This window comes from Salmo trutta, chromosome 18, assembly GCF_901001165.1.
Source record: "Salmo trutta chromosome 18, fSalTru1.1, whole genome shotgun sequence".
In the NCBI taxonomy this organism is placed as follows: domain Eukaryota; kingdom Metazoa; phylum Chordata; class Actinopteri; order Salmoniformes; family Salmonidae; genus Salmo; species Salmo trutta.
The window spans coordinates 27,369,590-27,392,892 of record NC_042974.1 but is presented as its reverse complement, the minus strand read 5'-3'; the positions used below and the strand labels follow the sequence as shown (position 1 = coordinate 27,392,892).

The 23,303-nt window shown below is 41.5% G+C and overlaps 1 protein-coding gene across 2 annotated transcripts in view; it reads left to right on the top strand.

The window, feature by feature from the left end:
- The window catches only part of LOC115153099 (tight junction-associated protein 1-like), a 151,475-nt gene that overhangs the window by 64,932 nt on the left and 63,240 nt on the right, over positions 1 to 23,303 (top strand). For both annotated transcript variants that reach the window (XM_029698162.1, XM_029698161.1), the window contains exons 2-3: positions 13,952 to 14,057; positions 21,486 to 21,544. The gene's annotated coding sequence lies outside the window, so the exon portion shown is untranslated. The remainder of the gene's footprint in view (positions 1 to 13,951; positions 14,058 to 21,485; positions 21,545 to 23,303) is intronic.

Below are 23,303 nucleotides of genomic sequence, written 5' to 3'. Positions count from 1 at the left end.
TTGATTTGATTTGAAGATGCATACAAAATGAATCCCAAACGTTACTAATAAAGTTTTCCAAACAAGTCAAACAACGTTTATAATCAAACCTTAGGTATCCTAATACGCAAATAAACGATACAATTTAAGACGGAGAATCGTTATTGTCTGTACCGGAGATAAACAAAAAGAATGTGCACTCGTCCATGCGTATGGAAACACTAGAAGCCAAATGGGAGCCACCAAGAAAAACTACAATTTCTGGGTAATTTTTCCAAAAACGAGCCTGAAACTCTTTCTAAAGACTGTTGACATCTAGTGGAAGCCCTAGGAACTGTAATTTGGGAGGACTTTGGGAGGTTTATAATTACATTTACATTTTGCATTTTTGTAATTTAGCAGACGCTCCTATCCAGAGCGACTTACAGTAGTGAATGCATACATTTCATACATTTTTTTTTTCTGTGCTCAAGCCATTGAAAACAGTGGTAAGCTGAATTTTTTTGGGGGGGGGAATGTTTTGTCCTCAGGGTTTCGCCTGCCATATCAGTTCTGTTATACTCTGACATAATTTTTTAAAATTAATGTATGAACTACACATTGACACAAAGCAGAAGGTTTAAAAAAATACTTATGTAGTCGGCAAAGTTCCAGAACATCTCTAACTTAACTCATTCATTCATGTCATAACACATCATACTATTCGTTCATGCCTTTTAAATACAATCAAACATTTTATTTTTAAAATGAATTAGGAGAACGAAGGGAGCCTTGAATAATTTAAACAATAAATAACTAGATTTTCTAGATTTTTCTAGATTTTCTGCCAAACCACTATTTGAATAATAAACAAAAGCCCCTTGTTTTTAAATGCATGTTTTATTCTGAAATAACTGCAAGCGTATGCCTGATTTAGGAAAACTTTTGGCTCAATTAAGGGTCGACTTTTGATAGTTTAAAAGGTCCAGCAAGGCACATTTGCAGGGCAGTCATAGGATGTTTTTTATTAGGATGTATTGGCGTTAGCAGATATCATTGAAATTATGGTCTTCTCCTTGATTCCGAGATGTGTGATCTGTCGTGATCTCGTGGATCATCATTCTCCCGTGTGCACTCCAGCCTATTCGTATCGCAATTTGAAACATTTCAATCATCAGAAAAAAATGTTTCGTCATGGTCACATTTCTCTGGCCCAGACAAATTTGGAATCTTGGCACTGTTAGTTGCTATGAGAAAGCAGTAGTAAAAGGTGTGAAGACACGCAGTCTTTATTTTCTTTTTTATATATACACTGCTCAAAAAAATAAAGGGAACACTAAAATAACACATCCTAGATCTGAATGAATGAAATAATCTTAATTACTTTTTTCTTTACATAGTTGAATGTGCTGACAACAAAATCACACAAAAATAATCAATGGAAATCCAATTTATCAACCCATGGAGGTCTGGATTTGGAGTCACACTCAAAATTAAAGTGGAAAACCACACTACAGGCTGATCCAACTTTGATGTAATGTCCTTAAAACAAGTCAAAATGAGGCTCGGTAGTGTGTGCGACCTCCACGTGCCTGTATGACCACCCTACAACGCCTGGGCATGCTCCTGATGAGGTGGCGGATGGTCTCCTGAGGGACCTCCTCCCAGACCTGGACTAAAGGATCCACCAACTCCTGGACAGTCTGTGGTGCAACGTGGCGTTGGTGGATGGAGCGAGACATGATGTCCCAGATGTGCTCAATTGGATTCAGGTCTGGGGAACGGGCGGGCCAGTCCATAACATCAATGCCTTCCTCTTGCAGGAACTGCTGACACACTCCAGCCAGATGAGGTCTAGCATTGTCTTGCATTAGGAGGAACCCAGGGCCAACCGCACCAGCATATGGTCTCACAAGGGGTCTGAGGATCTCATCTCGGTACCTAATGGCAGTCAGGCTACCTCTGGCGAGCACATGGAGGGCTGTGCGGCCCCCCAAAGAAATGCCACCCCACACCATGACTGACCCACCGCCAAACCGGTCATGCTGGAGGATGTTGCAGGCAGCAGAACGTTCTCCACGGCGTCTCCAGACTCTGTCACGTCTGTCACGTGCTCAGTGTGAGCCTGCTTTCATCTGTGAAGAGCACAGGGCGCCAGTGGCGAATTTGCCAATCTTGGTGTTCTCTGGCAAATGCCAAACGTCCTGCACGGTGTTGGGCTGTAAGCACAACCCCCACCTGTGGACGTCGAGCCCTCACCACCCTAATGGAGTCTGTTTCTGACCGTTTGAGCAGACACATGCACATTTGTGGCCTGCTGGAGGTCATTTTGCAGGGCTCTGGCAGTGCTCCTCCTGCTCCTCCTTGCACAAAGGTGGAGGTAGCGGTCCTGCTGCTGGGTTGTTGCCCTCCTACGGCCTCCTCCATGTTTCCTGATGTACTGGCCTGTCTCCTGGTAGCGCCTCCATGCTCTGGACACTACGCTGACAGACACAGCAAACCTTCTTGCCACAGCTCGCACTGATGTGCCATCCTGGATGAGCTGCACTACCTGAGCCACTTGTGTGGGTTGTAGACTCCGTCTCATGCTACCACTAGAGTGAAAGCACCGCCAGCATTCAAAAGTGACCAAAACATCAGCCAGGAAGCATAGGAACTGAGTTAGTGGTCTGTGGTTACCACCTGCAGAACCACTCCTTTTTTGGGGGTGTCTTGCTAATTGCCTATAATTTCCACCTGTTGTCTATTCCATTTGCACAACAGCATGTGAAATTTATTGTCAATCAGTGTTGCTTCCTAAGTGGACAGTTTTTGATTTCACAGAAGTGTGATTGACTTAAGTGTTCCCTTTATTTTTTTGAGCAGTATATTTTTCACACAGTGCAGCAAGCCTAAAACCTGCCCTGCCCGAATCAATTCTCAGAATTTGAGGCCCAGACTGTCGGGCCCCGTCGGGTTCAGGCTGAGAATGAGAACTATACTCCTTTTCAGTAATTACATCCAATATGACTGAAATTAATTTTGTTATCTCTTGTGGTGTCTTGATGGTACTGAAAGGAATTTGCAGATTTCCTTGCCACTCCCTCACATGCATAACGGCATACGATTTGATTCACACCCTGCTCAGTTTTGTATGATGACCTATGCTTTAACCATTTAGGCCTAATGTGAACAGAGCACTGTGTCTTGCAGTCGGAAGAAAGCTGCTGACATTTAGGGTGACGTTCCACCTGATGCTGTTATTCTTATCCCAGCTTTGGATATTTCAGTATGTGTTAGGCCTAACTCATGACTAGTGTTTTGCATTGTCTCTCTGAACCATTTCAATTATTCTGAAAGACATAGTTTGAGGATGAGGTGAATTTTATAGCCTCCACAAAGTTGTGCAGCTTGCCCAAACATGCCCATTAATCCCAATGAAAAACATGCTGAAGCCTATTATATCCCAATGCACTGCAGTGCCGAAAATGTATTTTCTAAGACTTCAATCTGTTACATGTGGGCTCCAGTATTGATTTTAATCTCCGCTTCAACCAAGGTGTACAAGGTGTACTATGAACCTTCTCCAACCCGCATTAGCTCACAGTTTAACACTGGAGAGCCTTTTTTTCCCCATAGCTTTGTCTTTACCTCTCAATGACTCTGTGATTTGCAGAGACCGTTAATTAAGTTAGCCCTGATTTGTCAGATTACCTAGAGTTGAATTCAGAAGTTTACATACACCTTAACCAAATACATTTAAACTCAGTTTTTCACAATTCCTGACATTTTAATCCTAGTAAAAATTTCCTGTCTTAGGTCAGTTAGTATCACAGTTAGGATTATTTTAAGAATGTGAAATGTCAGAATAATAGTAGAGAGAATGATTTATATTTCAGCTTTTATTTCTTTCATCACATTCCTAGTGGGTCAGACATTTACATAAACTCAATTAGTATTTGGTAGCATTGCCTTTAAATTGTTCAATTTGGGTCAAACGTTTTGGGTAGCTTCCCACAATAAGTTGGGTGAATTTTGGCTTATTCCTCCTGACAGAGCTGGTGTAACTGAGTCAGGTTTGTAGGCCTCCTTGCTCGCACACGCTTTTTCAGTTCTGCCCACAAATGTTCTATGGGATTGAGGTCAGGGCTTTGTGATGGCCACTCCAATACCTTGACTTTGTTGTCCTTGAGCCATTTTGCCACAAATTTGGAAGTATGCTTGGGGTCATTGTCCATTTGGAAGACCCATTTGCGACCAAGCTTTAACTTCCTGACTGATATCTTGAGATGTTGCTTCAATATATCCACATAATATTCCTTGCTCATGATGCCATCTATTTTGTGAAGTACACCAGTCCCTCCTGCCGCAAAGCACCCCCACAACATGATACTGCAACCCCCGTGCTTCACAGTTGAGATGGTGTTCTTTGGCTTACCAGCCTCCCCCTTTTCCTCCAAACATAACAATGGTCATCATGTTCTATTTTTGTTTCATCAGACCAGAGGACATTTCTCCAAAAAGTACGATCTTTGTCCCCATGTGCAGTTGCAAACAGTAGTCTGGCTTTTTTTATGGGCTTTTGGAGCAGTGGCTTCTTCCTTGCTGAGCGGCCTTTCAGGTTATGTCAATATAGGACTCGTTTTACTGTGGATATAGATACTTTTGTACCTGTTTCCTCCAGCATCTGCACAAGGTCATTTGCGGTTGTTCTGGGATTGATTTGCACTTTTCACACAAGTATGTTCATCTCTAGGAGACAGAACATGTCTCCTTCCTGAGCGGTATGACGGCTGCGTGGTCCCATGGTGTTTATACTTGCGTACTATTGTTTGTACAGATGAACATGGTACCTCCAGGCATTTGGAAATTGCTCCCAAGGTTGAACCAGACTTGTGGAGGTCTACAATTATTTTTCTGTGGTCTTGGCTGATTTTATTTTGATTTTCCCATGATGTCAAGCAGAGGCACTGTTTGATGGGTAGGCCTTGAAATACATCCACAGCTACACCTCCAATTGACTCAAATGATGCAATTAGCCTATCAGAAGCTTCTAAAGCCATGACATCATTTTCTGCAATTTTCCAAGCTGTTTAACTTCTCTGGCGCATGTGGGACGAACTCGTCCCACCTACGTAACAGCCACTGAAATCCAGTGGCGCGATTTTTGAATCGTTAGAAATACTATTACTTCAATTTCTCAAACATATGACTATTTTACAGCTATTTAAAGACAAGAATCTCGTTAATCTAACCACACTGTCCGATTTCAAAAAGGCTTTACAACGAAAGCAGAACATTAGATTATGTCAGCAGAGTGCCCAGCCAGAAATAATCAGACACCCATTTTTCAAGCTAGCATATCATGTCACATAAACCCAAACCACAGCTAAATGCAGCACTAACCTTTTATGATCTTCATCAGATGACACACCTAGGACATTGTGTTATACAATACATGCATGTCTGTTCAATCAAGTTCATATTTATATCAAAAAACAGCTTTTTACATTAGCATGTGACGTTCAGAAAAAGCATAACCCCCGCAAACTTCCGGGGAATTTACTAACAGTTTGCTAAATTACTCACGATAAACGTTCACAAAAAGCATAACAATTATTTTAAGAATTATAGATACATTACTCCTCTATGCACTCGATATGTCCGATTTTTAAAATAGCTTTTCGGATGAAGCACATTTTGCAATAATCTAAGTACATAGCCCGGCATCACAGGGCTAGCTATTTAGACACCCACCCAGGTCAGCCTCCACCAAAATCACATTTCCTATAAGAAAAATGTTCTTACCTTGCTTGTTCTTCGTCAGAATACACTGCCAGGACTTCTACTTCAATAACAAATGTTGGTTTGGTCCCAAATAATCCATCGTTATATCCAAACAGCGACGTTTTGTTCGTGAGTTCTAGACACTATCAGAATGCTACATCACGGTCTCGCGCATGGCGCATTGGCGTGACAAAAAATGTCTAAATATTCCATTACCGTACTTCGAAGCATGTCAACCGCTGTTTAAAACCAATTTTTATGCCATTTATCTCGTAGAAAAGCGATAATATTCCGACCGGGAATATGCAATGAGCCTAAACAGCCAAATTAAATTTCTCCTCAGGAGCGAATCGTGCACGCGCCTCATTCAAAGGTCCTCTGATCCGCCACTTACCAAAGGCGATAATGTGTTTCAGCCTGAGGCTGCCTCGTCAACCTTCAGGTATTTCCCGGGTTCTGAGAGCCTATCGGAGCCCAGGGAATTGTCACGTTACAGCTAAGATCCTTACTTTTCAATAAACAGATGCAAGACGCACGACTCCTTGTCAGACAGGGTACTTCCTGCATGAAACCTTGTCAGGTTTTTGCCTGCCATAGGAGTTCTGTTATACTCACAGACACCATTCAAACAGTTTTAGAAAATTCAGTGTTTTCTATCCAAACCTGAACAATAATATGCATATTCTAGCTTCTGAGTTGGTGTAGGAGGCAGTTAAAAATGGGCACATATTTTTTCCAAAATTCTCAATACTGCCCCCTAGCCCAAACAGGTTAAAGGCACAGTCAACTTAGTGTATGTAAACTTCTGACCTACTGGAATTGTGATAGTGAAATAATCTGTCTGTAAAGAATTGTTGGAAAAATGACTTGTCATGCACACAGTAGATGTCCTAACTGACTTGCCAAAACTATAGTTTAACAAGAAATTTGTGGAGTTGTTGAAATACTAGTTTTAATGACTCCAACCTAAGTGTATGTAAACTTTGGACTTCAACTGTATGTAAACTACTGGCTCTTGTCTCCAGGAAAACATTTACCCGGGGTCATTGGCTACTCTATTTCATAAATGTTATGCAAATGAAGGATTAGAAAGCCCATTATATCCTAGGTAAGCCTTAATTAAATTGGAGGTGAATAATGTAGTCTGGTTTTTACTGTATTTAGTGAGCTCACTCTGGGGTATTAGTCATGTTCTTGACAGGGCGGTTTGGCTCCTGTGACCTTACTTTGAACAAATTAGTTTATGCACTCACTGCGGTACTCATCCAAGGGAACAATGAAGAAGCCCAAATGTTAAACTTTATATTTTATTTTAACGACCCTGTATGCTGACATTATGCAAATATCACCCATTCATTTGAAGTCAGAGAAAAGAGCAGGAAAAAGTCAAGGATGGATGAAAATACTAATTCTGTACTATTTACTGTAAAAATGTACATGTTTGATTACATTTTTAGAGTTCCACCCAAAAACTGTTTTGGTATTTGTTTCATAAGTCAATTGTTGGCATATTCCCAAAATGCTATGCTTGTCAGCAATCAAGATGTCAAGATATAGAACTTTCAAAATACAGAAATCATCCCTGTATGATGCAAAATCCATCATACGGGGATGATTTCTGTATTTTGTAAGTTACTGTGGATCTGTTTTTGAAAAGTACTGCGGTCTCTCTTCTGTTTGGTTCTAATTAGTAAAAAAAAAAACTCTACGGACGTTATGAAAGCTTAACCAAGTTTAATCCTCCCAAAGGATCAATACAGCTGCATTAGACAAAACATGTTTCCACCAACACAAGTTTATAAACTCAGCAAAAAAAGAAACGTCCCTTTTTCAGGACTCTGTCTTTCAAAGATAATTCATCAAAATCCAAATAACTTCACAGATCTTCATTGTAAAGGGTTTAAACGCTGTTTCCCATGCTTGTTCAATGAACCATAAACAATTAACGACCGTTCCACAGGTGGATGTTCATTAAGACACTAATAGACGGTAGGCAATTAAGGTCACAGTTATGAAAACTTAGGCCTTTCTACAAACTAAAAAACACCAAAAGAAAGATGCCCAGGGTCCCTGCTCATCTGTGTGAAAATGCCTTAGGCATGCTGCAAGGAGGCATGAGGACTGCAGATGTGGCCAGGGAAATAAATTGCTATGTCCGTACTGTGAGACACCTAAGACAGCGCTACAGGGAGACAGGACGGACAGCTGATCGTCCTCGCAGTGGCAGACCACGTGTAACAAAACCTGCACAGGATCGGTACATCCGAACATCACACCTGTGGGACAGGTACAGGATGCCAACAACAACTGCCTGAGTTACACCAGGAACGCACAATCCCTCCATCAGTGCTCAGACTGTCCGCAATAGGCTGAGCGAGGCTGGACGTCACCTATGGGCACAAACCCACCGTCGCTGGACCAGACAGGACTGGCAAAAAGTGCTCTTCTCTGATGATTCACGGTTTTGTCTCACCAGGGGTGATGGTCGGATTCGCGTTTATCGTCGAAGGAATGAGCGGTACACCGAGGCCTTTACTCTGGAGCAAGATTGATTTGGAGGTGAAGGGTCCGTCATGGTCTGGGGCGGTGTGTCACAGCATCATCGGACTGAGCTTGTTGTCATTGCAGGAAATCTCAACGCTGTGCGTTACAGGGGCGACATCCTCCTCCCTCATGTGGTACCCTTCCTGCAGGCTCATTCTGACATTCCATAGTCTTGGCTGATTTCTTTTGATTTTCCCATGATGTCAAGCAAACAGGCACTGAGTTTGAAGGTAGGCCTTGAAATACATCCACAGGTACACCTCCAATTGACTCAAATTATGTCAATTAGCCTATCAGAAGCTTCTAAAGCCATGGCATCATTTTCTGGAATTTAAAGCTGTTTCAAGGCAGTCAATTTAGTGTATGTAGATTTCTAACCCACTGGAATTGTGATGCAGTGAATTATAAGTGAGATAATCTGTCTGTAAACAATTGTTGGAAAAATTACTTGTTATGCACAAAGTACATGTCCTAACCGACTTGCCAAAACTATAGTTAACAAGAAATTTGTGGAGTTGTTGAAAAACGATTTTTAACCTCTCTGGGAAATGTGGGATGCTAGCGTCCCACCCGCGGGACACACTATTCAACAGCCAGTGAAATAGCAGGGCGCCAAATTCAAAACAACAAAAATCTCATAATTCAAATTTCTCAAACATACAACTAACTATTTTACACCATTTTAAAGATGAACTTCTCGTTAATCCAACCACATTGTCCGATTTTAAAAAGGCTTTACTGTGAAAGCATAGCATTAGATTATGTTAGGACAGCGCCGAGACAAGAAAAACACCACAGCCATTTTTCAAGCAAGGAGAGGCGTCACAAAAAAACAGAAATACAGCTAAAATGAATCACTAACCTTTGATCTTCATCAGATGGCACTCATAGGACTTCATGTTACACAAGACATGTAAGTTTTGCTCGATAAAGTATATATTTATATCCAAAAACCCCATTTTACATTGGCGTGTAATGTTCAGAAATGTTTTGCCTCCCAAAACTTCCTGTGAATGAGCACATCAAGATGCACTTCTCCTTAATGCAACCGCTGTGTCAGATTTCAAAACAACTTTACAGCGAAAGCACAGTTTGCAATAATCTGAGTACAGCGCTCAGAGACGAAACCAAACGCGCCATTTTGTGGAGTCAACAAAACTCTGAAATAATATTATAAATATTCACTTAACTTTTGATGATCTTCGTCGGAATGCACTCCCAGGATCCCAGTTCCCCAATAAATGTTCATTTGTTTCGATAAAGTCCATATATATGTCCAAATACCTCCTTTTTGTTCGGTAGAGTACTCCAAATGCACTGTGCTCGCGCAGTTAAGTTCAGATGAAAAGTCAAAGTTATATTACAGACGATGTATAGAATGTCAAACGATGTATAGAATCAATCTTTAGGATGTTGTTATCATAACTCTTCCACAATATTCCAACCAGACGATTCCTTTGTCTTCAAAAAAGAAAAGGAACACAGCTAACTCTCACGGGAGCGTGCGCCACTGAGCCCATGTCATTTTCTCACTCATCTACTTCCAGGAGCTCTTATTCTCTCCCTATTCACAGTAGAAGCATGAAACAACGTTCTAAAGACTGTTGACATCTAGTGGAAGCCTTAGGAAGTGCAAAATGAACCCTAAGTCACTGGATAGGGAATCACTTGAAAGACGACAAACCTCATATTTCCACACTTACTGGTTGGATTTGTCTCAGGTTTTTGCCTGCCATATGAGTTCTGTTATACTCACATACATCATTCAAACAGTTTTAGAAACTTCAGTGTTTTCTATCCAAATCTACTAATAAAATGCATATCCTACCTTCTGGGCCCGAGTAGCAGGCAGTTTAATTTAGGCACGTCATTCATCTGAATTTCCGAATACTGCCCCCTGTCACTAAAAAGTTAATGACTCCAACCTAAGTGTATGTAAACTTCCGACTTCAACTGTATGTCAAAGCATAACAACATACTGTTACTGTTAAAACCATTTTCAAAATTAGTTAATACTCCCTTATTTTACTGGCGACCTCTCGGAAGATTTACCAGATCAGGAAGTTAGCACCCTAACCCATTCGGGAATCCCCGAAACAAGAACAAAAAATGAAATCAGCAATTAACATATCACAATCAATTTGGAGTAACTGTCATCCCTATTTAACATATATTTTTCCTTCTATATGTAGACTGAACAAAGTGCATTTGTATATTTACCCAAAGACCAGGACCCCAGGGAACTGGTAACTTTTTCTTCAAACACATGATTCACATTGTGATTCAAAAACATGTTAAATCAAAAATATCCGCATTCGAATAACGAATCAACTTGGATTTACAACTCTTGATAACTCCATAAGGAAATAATATTATCTCATAAAGCTATGGTTAAATCGAAATGAAACTGGTGTTTCTCATTCATTTTATCATTAAATCCCACCTGTTTCTATCATTTATAGTGAGATTGGTCAGGCCTTACCAGAAAGTCAGGATACAGGGCATTCGACACCATTAAATATTTCCTCTCCCTTTACTTTTCCTGTCCTTCAGAAACCTTTTCAAAACCTTCCTAACATTTCCATCCTTCTGCATACCCAATTTAAAACTGAATTGAAAATACCCCATCCAAAATAAATCCCTCCGTATCAACACCACTAACGCATATCCATAACCAGTAAAGTGTGTGTGTGTGCGCGTCGTCCCCTGTGGCTCAGTTGGTAGAGCATGGTGTTTGCAACGCCAGGGTTGTGGGTTCGATTCCCACGGGGGACCAGTACGGGGGAAAAAATTTATGAAATGTATGCATTCACTACTGTAAGTCGCTCTGGATAAGAGCGTCTGCTAAATGACTAAAATGTCAAATGTAAAAAAAAAAAGTGTGTGTGTGTGAAACCTCAGGTCAAAAACACACATAAACAGGCCTCACTTATCTGGAACTCCGTTTATGGCCCACTCCGTAATTTATGTATCTTTTATTTAGCATGTACTATTCTCCATAACCACCGCACCACAAAAAATTACGTTAATTTTAGGTTTAGTAACCCCTTTGCTAATTCCTCGTTACCCCTCCACCCTTTGGTACATTCTCAAAATCTATTTCAGAATAAAACTACACAAAATGTCTCATTAGATCTCCCAAAAAAGAGTGTTTGGCCAGATGAATTTAAATGTGTTACCTCTAGAATCCATTCCCCTGGCATTTCGCCTAGATTCTTCAACCCAACATATGTTTTCCTGTGCCAATTTTTGCCAATTTCTCATCCTAAGGAATCCGTGATATTTGATCCCTGGCCTCTATTGAACAGTTGGGTAAGATGTGATCTCATACGTGTTTCTTCAACTAGAAACTGTAATCTCTATGAACCACTATCGTTTGAACCGAAACTATACACCGATATGTGACATTTCCTCTCCTGCTACTCTCAAAAGGATTTGTTGTTGCTCTTTTGAAAAAGATGCAAAAGCTTGTATAGTGGAATTTCCTTCGAAAGCAGCAGGTTCCAGTATCACCGTACACTCATTCTTCCGATGCACCCTGTTTTAGATGTGGGATTGTCTCCTTACGCTTTTGTCGCTACTTTTCTTTGGCTTACCTTGGCCATTGAAACCACTGTTAGTGACTTTCACTGTGGCTGTATTAACCCCTCGCACGTCTGTGAAGTGAGCTGATTTATATTCCACTCAAACATCTTGCTCTATTTTATCCACCACCCCCACAATTGTCGTTTTGATCACAGGTTTCAAACCTGCCATGAAAGCCGAAGTTCAAATTCTATCAATGTACTCACGTACCCAGTCTTTTTGTAGCTAAGTACCACTATTAATTCCCCATATTCGAGCCAAATTGGTAGAATGCTTGTGCGCTTCTTTCAGCGGCTCCATTGCTTTATTCAAATCCTCTAGCTCTGCTTGGAGAATCGGGGCCGTCTGTCGCCATATGAATAGTTTTTATTCCCAAACTGTGTCTAGGGTGTTTTAGATTTCTTCACTCCTGTCTATAATACACACCTTCTATTAATTGTTTTCCAAGGTAGCGCTACCCACTTCCACGGATAATAATGAATTGGTCACGGTACTTAATACCTTGTATTATAACCTATACTATAGCGTCTGCAAATGTATTACTGGAGAATACGGATGACTTAATGTCTTATTCCAGTATTGTGCCTCAAATATCACTGTTGTTGATAACCCACATTACCAAAATTATTCACACTTGTCTTCCTGTTTCCACATAATCTGTCGTTCTCCACCCAACAGGGCATCTAACCAACCTCTCTTTATTGCTACTGCTAATACTCGTAACTCAGTGTTTGAATATCTTATTTTTCCTTTTTTTTGTTTTTGTTTTACTCACTAGCTTCTAGAACTCTCGTCTTACAAAAACTCACTGCAGCTGGGACTTTTGTCCTTTTTACAGATCTCGCAGGGGAAGGTCCCTAGTGGGGGTATATCCTAATACGGAACCTGCCCTACACTGTATTGTCACTCCTAGATCTCGCAGTGGAAAACCTCCACTCGGGACCTATCCTTATGGAACCTACGCTACTCCTGATTTTTACCTGGATCTCACAGTGGAAAACCTCCACTCGAGACCTGTACATATAGAACCTACCCTGCACCAGATATTTACGACCGGTCGTTACACAATGGGCCTACCGAATAAACTCAGGCTCTCTAGGTCCGTATCCTATATTTGTTCAGCCTACGATTCTCATCTCCCCAAGATGTCAAAATGAGTGTAAACAGGTGTAGGAACTGTGCCTTCCTTGTTTGTTGCCAGCTCCACTGATCTGGACTCTCTGGTTTGACTACAAATCGTGGTGAACCCTGCTTGCAGCGCCAAGTGTTTGGTTCTAATTCTCAGAGTAAAAAACTCAACGGACATTATGAAAGCTTAAACAAGTTTGTTCTTCCCAGAGGATCAATACAGCTGCATCAGACAACATGTTTCCACCACCACAAGTATATATATATACTCCTATTAGGCACTCCTCCTTCTCTCCAATCCTTACATCTATTATGGTTCGATAGGAAGACGAAGTAATAGGGTAATAAACCATAATTTCTCCCTTACGGGGATCTGACCTGACCTCAACACCTCATTTGCCTAATCCAAAGATGTCCACCCATATCCCTATAGCAATCCTGTGACTTCCTCCCGTCCACCCAGCACATTCCAAAGCCATCTGGCTCCTACAAATAACCATTAACTTCTGATGTAAAAACCAGTCTCTAGGATAGCAATGTTCCAAGTTTAACCCAGAATCCAACACTTCCAGACAGAGTTCAATCCAAGCAAAAATGTATTATCAAGGCTAAATGTATTATCAAGGCCTTCTCCTTTTGTGTCGGATTCTGACAAATAGAGCACAGTGAGTCACTTTGAGAAGGCACAGTGGCTGTCTAAAATTATATATTTTTCTCAATAGAATCCCCACGATCATTCTAGAGTAGAAGAGGAAGCTAGCTAGTGTGTGGCAGCAGTCAGTCAGACTGTGTAGGAGTGAATGTAAAGGACAGAGAATGAAACAGACTCCCTTATGAGGCTTGCTTCGCACACACTGTCCCCTGAGCCCCAGTTTCGTCTTGCTTGTTACCGTATCCGAAGAGTCGGGAGATTGACAGTCCAGAGGTACTAACACGGCTGTGTTTTTCCATCCACCTTCTTTTGTTTCAGGTTATCAGCAGCCCAGAGGTTCACATGCCAAGAGAGAGAGGACGAAGAGGAAGAGGGGACACACTCAGGGCGATGAGTCTGGAGCACGCAGCATATACTCTTAAAGGTGAGGGGCTATTTATACGCAATTCTCTATAATCCCGCTTTCGTTCTCTCCCCCTTTCTCACTCTCTCTCCCCTTGCTTGCTCTCTCTACCTCCTCACAGACACACCACACACACACACACAAAGTATGCTTTCCATTCATTACTCTCTGTCCTTGGTTTTTCTCTCTTCTGTATGGAATATGCACAAAATCACTCCAATTATACTGCTAAAATACACATTCATTTCCCTCTGCCCATTGTGGTGTTACTGTTTTGTGAATTGCTTTTAAGTTAAGTTTAGCGTAGCACACTGTGAACCTCCTGCTGTTTGGATGTTCTCCTATGGTTTCCACAGGGAAGAATGCTTTTCACTCGTAGGTTTCAAATAGAGCCGGTTTAAACAGGTTTATTTATTCATACAAGAGGATTATGTAATGGTTTTCTGTTTGCTTAATGTAAATGAGACCGAAGAGCCACTTCTTTTGTAAATGTTTGGTCTTTCGTTGTTGCGTTAGTACAGTAGCACCGGCCTCATTATAATGGTGGAGAATGAAAGTCAGCCACCCAGGTTCCACCAAGTCAAGAGCCCTCAGTGGCACGTAATGACTTGGGTTATTATTCTCTCTCCCATACGTGACGTCCTAGGAAAATGTTTTTTCTTTCTTTTTTTCCATGTGCTCAGTTATATGAACCGTAGCCATCTCTTCCTCCGTTAAATTATTCAAGCTTTGCCCAAACAACACTGAACACGGCCATGTAGAGCACACCATCGCCCAGTCCAGGTGCTTGTTAATAATAGAGCACTACCCTCACCTCAGTGGAAACATTTGGGTTTTTGCAAACAACCCTCACTAGGGTCGCTTTTTATATGTAGCTGCTTTTTCATTAGACCAATTCAGGTGACTAGTGCTGAGTGATTAGTGCTTTTTGAGGGCTGTTTGATTATTTTATTTTTAAATAGGGTTTTCGGTGTTGATTTGTTTGTTTTTTAAACATTAAATGCATTATGTGGGTTGAATGTTGTAACACAGAATAAAACAATACAAGTCCCATTAATGTAGTTGACTGCCCATTACTACTTCAATAAGATATTTCAGTTGTTGTGTATATTATGTTTGTTTCATTCCAAGTCATCTCATCTCTATAGAGCTGCTGCCTATGCTGTCTGACAAATCACTATTTTAGTAGTTCTTCAAAGTAAATATGGCATACTGTTATGACTGCTGAATACCAACTATTAATCACTTAGATCACGTATTTTCAGGTAGAGATGCATCTGCTCTCTATCTCCCTCGAACATGTGTTCTCTTCTCTCCGTGTCTGCCCCACACAGACCGGACAAGTAGGCGCACAATGGTTTATGGTGATTACAGTTAATTACCGTAATTTCCGGACTATTTAAGCACACCGGAATATAAGCCGCACCCACTGAATTTTAAAAAAAAAGTATTATTTTGAACACAAATAAGCCGCACATGTCTATAAGCCGCAGGTGCCTACCGGTACATTGAAACAAATTAACTTTACACAGGCTTTAACCTGTTGGGGCTAGGGGCAGTATTTGCACGGCCGGATAAAAAACGTACCCGATTTAATCTGGTTACTACTCCTGCCCAGTAACTAGAATATGCATGTAATTGTTTGATTTGGATAGAAAACACCCTAAAGTTTCTAAAACTGTTTGAATGGTGTCTGTGAGTATAACAGAACTCATTTGGCAGGCCAAAACCTGAGAAGATTCCAAACAGGAAGCGCTCTCTCTGACCATTTCATGGCCTTCTTGATCATCTCTAACCAAAACAGGGGATCTCTGGCATGACGTGACATTTTCTAACGCTCCCATAGGCTCTCAGAAGGCGCCAGAAAGCTGAATCGTGGCTTTGCAGGCCCTGGCTGAAAAACATTAGCGCATTTTGTAAGTGGTCGATCTGAGAACAATGATACTGGAGGCGCGTGCCCGAGTCGACTCCATGTTTACTTTCTCTCTCTTTGAACGAAAACAACCACTCCCGGTCGGAATATTATCGCTTTTTTTACGAGAAAAATGGCATTAAAATTGATTTTAAACAGCGGTTGACATGCTTCGAAGTATGGTAATGCAATATTTAGAATTTATTTTGTCACGAAACGCGTCGGGCGCGTAACCCTTATTTACCCTTCGGATAGTGTCTTGAACGCACGAACAAAACGCCGCTATTTGGATATAACTATGGATTATTTGGGACCAAACCAACATTTGTTATTGAAGTAGAAGTCCTGGGAGTGCATTCTGACGAAGAACAGCAAAGGTAATAACATTTTTCTTATAGTGAATCTGACTTTGGTGAGGGCTAAACTTGGTGGGTGTATAAATAGCTAGCACTGTGATGCCGGGCTATCTACTTAGAATATTGCAAAATGTGCTTTCACCGAAAAGCTATTTTAAAATCGGACATAGCGAGTGCATATAGGAGTTCTGTATCTATAATTCTTAAAATAATTTATGTTTTTTGTGAATGTTTATCGTGAGTAATTTAGTAAATTCACCGGAAGTGTTTGGTGGGAATGCTAGTCACATGCTAGTCACATGCTAATGTAAAAAGCTGGTTTTTGATATAAATATGAACTTGATTGAACAAAACATGTATGTATTGTATAACATAATGTCCTAGGTGTGTCATCTGATGAAGATCATCAAAGGTTAGTGCTGCATTTAGCTGTGGTTTGGGTTTATGTGACATTATATGCTAGCTTGAAAAATGGGTGTCTGATTATTTCTGGCTGGGTACTCTGCTGACATAATCTAATGTTTTGCTTTTGTTGTAAAGCCTTTTTGAAATCGGACAGTGTGGTTAGATTAACGAGAGTCTTGTCTTTAAAATGCTGTAAAATAGTCATATGTTTGAGAAATTGAACTTGAGGCTTTAACGAAACACGGCTTGTAACAAAAATAAATAGGCTTTAACGAAACACGGCTTGTAACAAAAAATTTAAAATTAGCAGTAAACAGTAGCCTACCAAGAAAGTCATTGGTCACTATCTTCCTCCTCCTGTGCACTGAAACCACTGAAGTCCTCTCCTTCGGTGTCGGAGCTGAATAGCCTCAGAATTGCTTCATCCAATATTGGATCGTTTTCATTGTCGCTTTCGTCACTTTCATCCGGAGGCAAATCCCCCGCTGAGCCCTCTTCAACATGCAGCAGTCCAGCCTTTTGAAACCCGTTGATGATAGTGGATTTTTTGACAATGCTCCACGCTGTCAGGACCCACTGGCAGACTTGACCATAAGTTGCTCTTTGCATGCGGCCCGTTTTAGTGAATGATTTCTCCCCACTTGTCATCCAAGCCTCCCGCTGAACACGGAGCGCCACCTTAAATGCACGATTTACTCTGATGTCGAGTGGCTGCAAATACTTTGTTGTACCCCCAGGAATCAGGGTGACAAAATGACTACCGTAATCAGAATGATGGGAAGTTTGAGAGTGCTCGATTTAATCTAAACAGTAAACAAAAAAGATGTTTGACCTTAACCCGTTCGGCAATTTCATTGGTCTAATGAAAGCTTCATGCCGCCAAAAAACTGAGCACGTCACAGAATGTGTTTTTTTGGAGAAAAAAATTTGAAAGCGGAAAAAATCCATATATTAGCCACGTCATTGTTTAAGCCGCGACGTTCAAAGCCTGGGAAAAAAGTTGCGGCTTATAGTCCGGAAATTACGGTACCACATTTTCTGCGCTATACTATGTAGCATATTGGCCTGTTGGAAACTACAACTCCCTACTACATCGCGCAGTTCGAGCTTGATCCAATTCGTCTTTAGAGAAACTGCGCATTGAGCTGACCAGAAAAAAACGGAACAAAATGGAATTCAAATAATTGAACCGATGTTGGTCAATTAGCTGTTTAAAAACCGAAAGATGGCTGAAATGTCGGTTAATCGCTTAGCACTACTGAGTACACAAGCTGTGTGCCTTCATCTCGCCCCTAAAACCACCCAATTATTGCCTCGGCACCAACAGCTGCTCTAATTGGTCGCTATATTGGGTTGATGAGGCAAAATGGCGGTACAATCAATTAATTAAACTTTGTTAGTCGAGCACACTTTTCACAAAGTAATTTGTTACAGAAAGTTCAACAAAGCCAAGGCCTTAACCTCCCAAGAGCAAGCCTAGGGCCTTAGAAAAACTCTCCCAGAAGAAAGGAAGAAACCTGGCAAGGAATCAAATATAGGGGAGAGTCCATCTTCCTCGATTCAGCTGTTCAGGTAATGTCAGTTAAGGTCAGTCAATTGTCCTCTTAAAAGCAGTCAATAGAAGGCTGAAAATAGAAGGATGTTGGACAAAGCAGGGTGACCACTGGTAACTGGATGCTAGACATGGAGTTAAGAGGCATCTAACGAGACACATTTGCACAAAATGACAGCAGGGGTTTCACCGATAAGGAGGAGCAACATCCCATCAGTTCTAAACGGAGTGCTGCCAGGGCAGCGGCATAAGAAACACATCACCGTTAGGGTTCTCCTAAACCAAGCCACTGTTCAGGGTGGCCGTAAAGATGGCTCTTAAAATAATAATTCTATTTCTATGGCTCATAACATCATAAAGCTCTATGGTAGTGCTCTTCACATAGCTGTGCCCTTAGGCTGCAAGCCTAATTTAGACTTTAAACATTGAATCTGATTCCCTAATGTTGACTGGCTTGTTCAATTGTAAATGAGCCCTTTCTAAAACACTGTGGGTGACCTTGGAGAGGAATGGCTATGGCTGTGTTTAGACAGTCAACAGAATTCTGATATTTTTGTCACTAATTGGTCAATCGCAACAGATCTTTTCACATTAGCTCTTTTCCAGAGCTGATCTGATTGGTCAAAAGACCAATTAGTGAAAACAAGATCAGAATTGGGCTGCTTGTGTAAAAGCAGCCTGTGTTCCATTTTCTCCTAGTCTGTAATCATCATGATTTTCAATTAAGTAAAATATCACACACTGCTGTGAGCCCATTTTTAGAAGCAGCCCTCTTTACTGTCTCTGGTCCTCAAAATAAATATTAACCCCTGTCGGTTAGCCATGGCACTGTGAAGATTTTATTAAAACATGGAATACTTTATGATGAGTAATGGCCTTGCTGTGTTTCCTAGCCTGTGGGGTAGATACGGATGATGGTGGTCTGAGGTAGTGCCATTGGAGAGTGTGCGACTGTGTTCGAACTGAAGTGTGTGTGTGTGTGTGTGTGTGTGTGTGTGTGTGTGTGTGTGTGTGTGTGTGTGTGTGTGTGTGTGTGTGTGTGTGTGTGTGTGTGTGTGTGTGTGTGTGCGCGCGCGTACGTGTTTGCACTTTGCAGACTTGTGTGTGTCTGTATGCGCGTGTGAGGCTGTATTCAACAGCACCACCGGCTGATTGTCACGCATGGCTGGCGGCCATAGCACAGGCCTTCATGTGTTATTCTCTGCCACATCCCCTGCAGGGCTTGCTTATCCACAGCAAAAGGCCCTGAACGGCACAAAAGAAAGAGCACTTTTACACTGAATAAATATTGTATTGGATCAGGTCAAGGCAGATACAGACTGAGAGAACAGAAGAGGCAGTGGAAAATATTTAACTGGAAAGCTGTAGTTGCCAGTAAACCATTTTAAAATGTGTTTTAAGCTGGATTTATTTAGAAAAATAAATATATATACTTTTCTATATAGCCTTCAAGAGATCTTACAGCAATATGAAACACTCGCTGTGTTAAACTAGAGTATTCCCCATTTAAACACACGCTACCTGACACCTATATATACATTTTTGCAGCCTTTTAAGCATTCTAGAATAGTTGAAACACACACACACACACACACACACACACACACACACACACACACACTGACCCAAAAGTTATTTTGTTGGCATTTACGTATGTCCCCATTACCAGTAAAACATAATCAAAACATATTTCTTTCACTTACTTGCTGTGCTGTTTCGTTGTTCATTTGTTCAGTCGTTTCATTCTCAACCAGGATTTCATCCCACATGTCAAGCAGTGAAGTTTCACCTCTGTTTATTTGTCACGTGCGCTGAATACAACCGGTGTAGACCTTACAGTGAAATGCTTACTTACAAGCCCTTAACCAACAATGCAGTTTAAGTAAAAAATAAAAAAATGATTAGGTAAACAATGGATAAGTAAAGAAAAAAACACAGTAAAAAATAACAGTAGCGAGGCTATATACAGGTGGTACCGGTAGAGAGTCAATGTGCGGGTGCACCGGTTAGTCGGGCTATTTGAGGTAATATGTACATGTAGGATAACTTAAAGTGACTATGCATAGAGGATAAACAGAGAGTAGCAACAGCTTAAGAGGGTTTTTTGGGGTGGGGGTGGCAGGAAACAATGCATAGTCCGGGTAGCCATTTGATTAGCTGTCGTGGGTCCTCTAACTCGGTGCGCACTGTCCGTTTCCATCTTCCATCCAGCTGTGTCTAACATTTCACCTGAACTCTGTATCTAGTCTGCATCGAAGTAGCGGTCCAGGTACCTAGCATCGAGCATGGTGGCGACACAGTAAAGACACTGTTGCCGAGAATTGAATGTTCATTGCTCTACCATAAGCAGCCTACAATGTCGTTTTTGAGAATTTGGCAGTACGTCCGACCAGCCTCACAAACGCAGACCACGTGTAACCACGCCAGAAAAGGACTTCCACGTCCGGCTTCTTGACCTGCGGGATCGTCTGATACCAGCCACCCGGAGGACACCTGATGAAACTGAGTATTTCTGTCTTATCTTAAAGCCCCTTTGTTGGGAAAAACTAATAGTGATTGGCTGAGTCTTTCCCCCCAGTGGGTGGACCTGGCTCCCAAGTAGGTCGGCCTATGCCTTCCCAGGCGAACCCATGGCTGCGCCCCTGCCCAGTCATGGGAAATCCATAGATTAGGGCCTGTTGAATTAATTTCAATTGACTGATTTCCTTACATGACCTGTACTCAGTAAAATTGTTGAAATTGTGTTGTATTTTATTGTTCAGTATATAATTGTATATTTTTGTTCAGTGTATATAATTGCCACCAAATCAACGATAATTGAAGATCAGAAAAGTGGAGCACTGAATGTTGTGGGAAGTGTCCTGCTATCAACCATGTGTGAATTTCCACTCGTGTCACTGCTCAGTATTTGATTTAACATTTTCGTGAGGGGGCCTCAGAACAGTTTTGAATGTGTGAAAAGTTATTCGATTTTCAGTGACCCATTTTTGAAACCTGTTATCATTGTGAGCAATGTCACTCAAATCCCAGTGGACGTCATTACAGAATGTTTGTAGGGTTGTCTCAGGTGAGTGAGTCCCCTGGTGCTTCACGATTCTAGAGGAGGGAACCCAGCATAGCAGCACGGAGTCCTTTCTATCACATGTGAAATGAAGTCGCTAACTATTGGCTACTTTTCTCTAACCCTTTGATCTAAATTCAGCCTGCTCCTTTGTGTGTTTCAGAATGCCTGTGACTTAGGAACCTGTGGATGAGGACATCGCTGGAATAACTCAGAATTTGGGTATGACGCATATTTTCATATAATGATTCTATCTAGATTTATTTCAGTACAGTATGTTTAGGTGTGTGGGTATAACAAAATAAAATCACAGTGCAGTTATCACAACCATATTATGTACCTTGTATGTATATTATGTACCTAACTAGACGATAGGCTATAAAGGCCTGGGGAAAGTTGTGTAATTTAAATAAAATCGGAGTGTGAGAGGCGAACTGTGGGTTACTTTGGTAAATTTGCGAGGAATGCAAGTCAAGACATTGCGAGAGAGAGATTACCAATAATTTTTTTAACCTTTTTATTTAACTAGGCATGTCAGTTAAGAACAAATTCTTATTTACAATCACGGCCTACCGGGGAACAGTGGGTTAACTGCCTTGCTCAGGGGCAGAACGACAGATTTCTACCTTGTCAGCTCGGGGATTCGATCTAGCAACCTTTCAGGCCCAATGCTCTAACCACTAGGCTACCTGCCGCCCCGAAATATACAGTGCATTCGTAAAGTATTCAGACCCCTTGACTTTTTCCACATTTTTTGTTAATCTAAAATGTATTTAAATCTTTTTTTCCCTCGTCAATCTACAGTCTACACCCATAATTACAAAGCAAAAACGGGTTTTTAGATTTTTTGGCAAATTTATAAATAAAAAAATATCACATTTACATACGTATTCAGACCCTTTACTCAGTACTTTGTTGAAGCACCTTTGGCAGTGATTACAGCCTTCAGTCTTCTTGGGTATGACGCTACAAGCTTGGCACACCTGTATTTGGAGAGTTTCTCCCATTCCTCTCTGCAGATCCTCTCAAGCTCTGTCAGGTTGGATGGGGAGTGTTGCTGCACAGCTATTTTCAGGTATCTCCAGAGATGTTCGATTGGGTTCAAGTCCAGGCTCTGGCTGGACCACTCAAGGACATTCAGAGACTTGTCCCGAAGCCACTCCTGCGTTGTCTTGGCTGTGTGCTTAGGATCGTTGTGCTGTATGAAGGTGAACCTTTGCTCCAGTCTCAGGTCCTGAGCCCTCTGGAGCAGGTTTTCATCAAGAATCTCTTTGTACTTTGCTTCGTTCATCGTTCTGACTAGTCTCCCAGTCCCTGCTGCAGAAAAACATCCCCACAGCATGATGCTACCACCACATTTGACCATAGGGGTGGTGCCAGGTTTCCTCCAGACGTGACGCTTGGCATTCAGGCAAAGAGTTCAATCTTGGTTTCATCAGACCAGAGAGTCTTGTTTCTCATGGTCAGAGTCTTTAGGTGCCTTTTGAGAAACTCCAAGCGATGTCATGTGCCTTTTTACTGAGGTGTGGCTTCTGTATGGCCACTCCACCATAAAGGCCTGATTGGTGAAGTGCTGCAGAGATGGTTGTCCTTCTGGAAGGTTTTCCCATCTCCACAGAGGCACTCTGGAGCTCTGTAAGTGACCATCCATGACCAAGGCCCTTCTCCCCTGATTGGTCAGTTTGGTCGGGCGGCCAGCTCTCGGAAGAATCTTGGTTGTTCCAAACTTCTTCCATTTAGGAATGATGGAGGCCTCTGTGTTCTTGGGGACCTTCATTCCTGCAGAAATGTTTTGGTACCCTTCCCCAGATCTGTGCCTCGACACAATCCTGTTCCGGAGCTGTGGGACATTATCTAGACAGGTGTCCAATCAATTGAATTTACCAGAGCTGGACTTCCAATTTTTTTTGAACAGCTCAAGGATGATCAATGGAAACAGGATGCACCTGAGCTCAATTTCGAGTCTCATAGCAAACGGTCT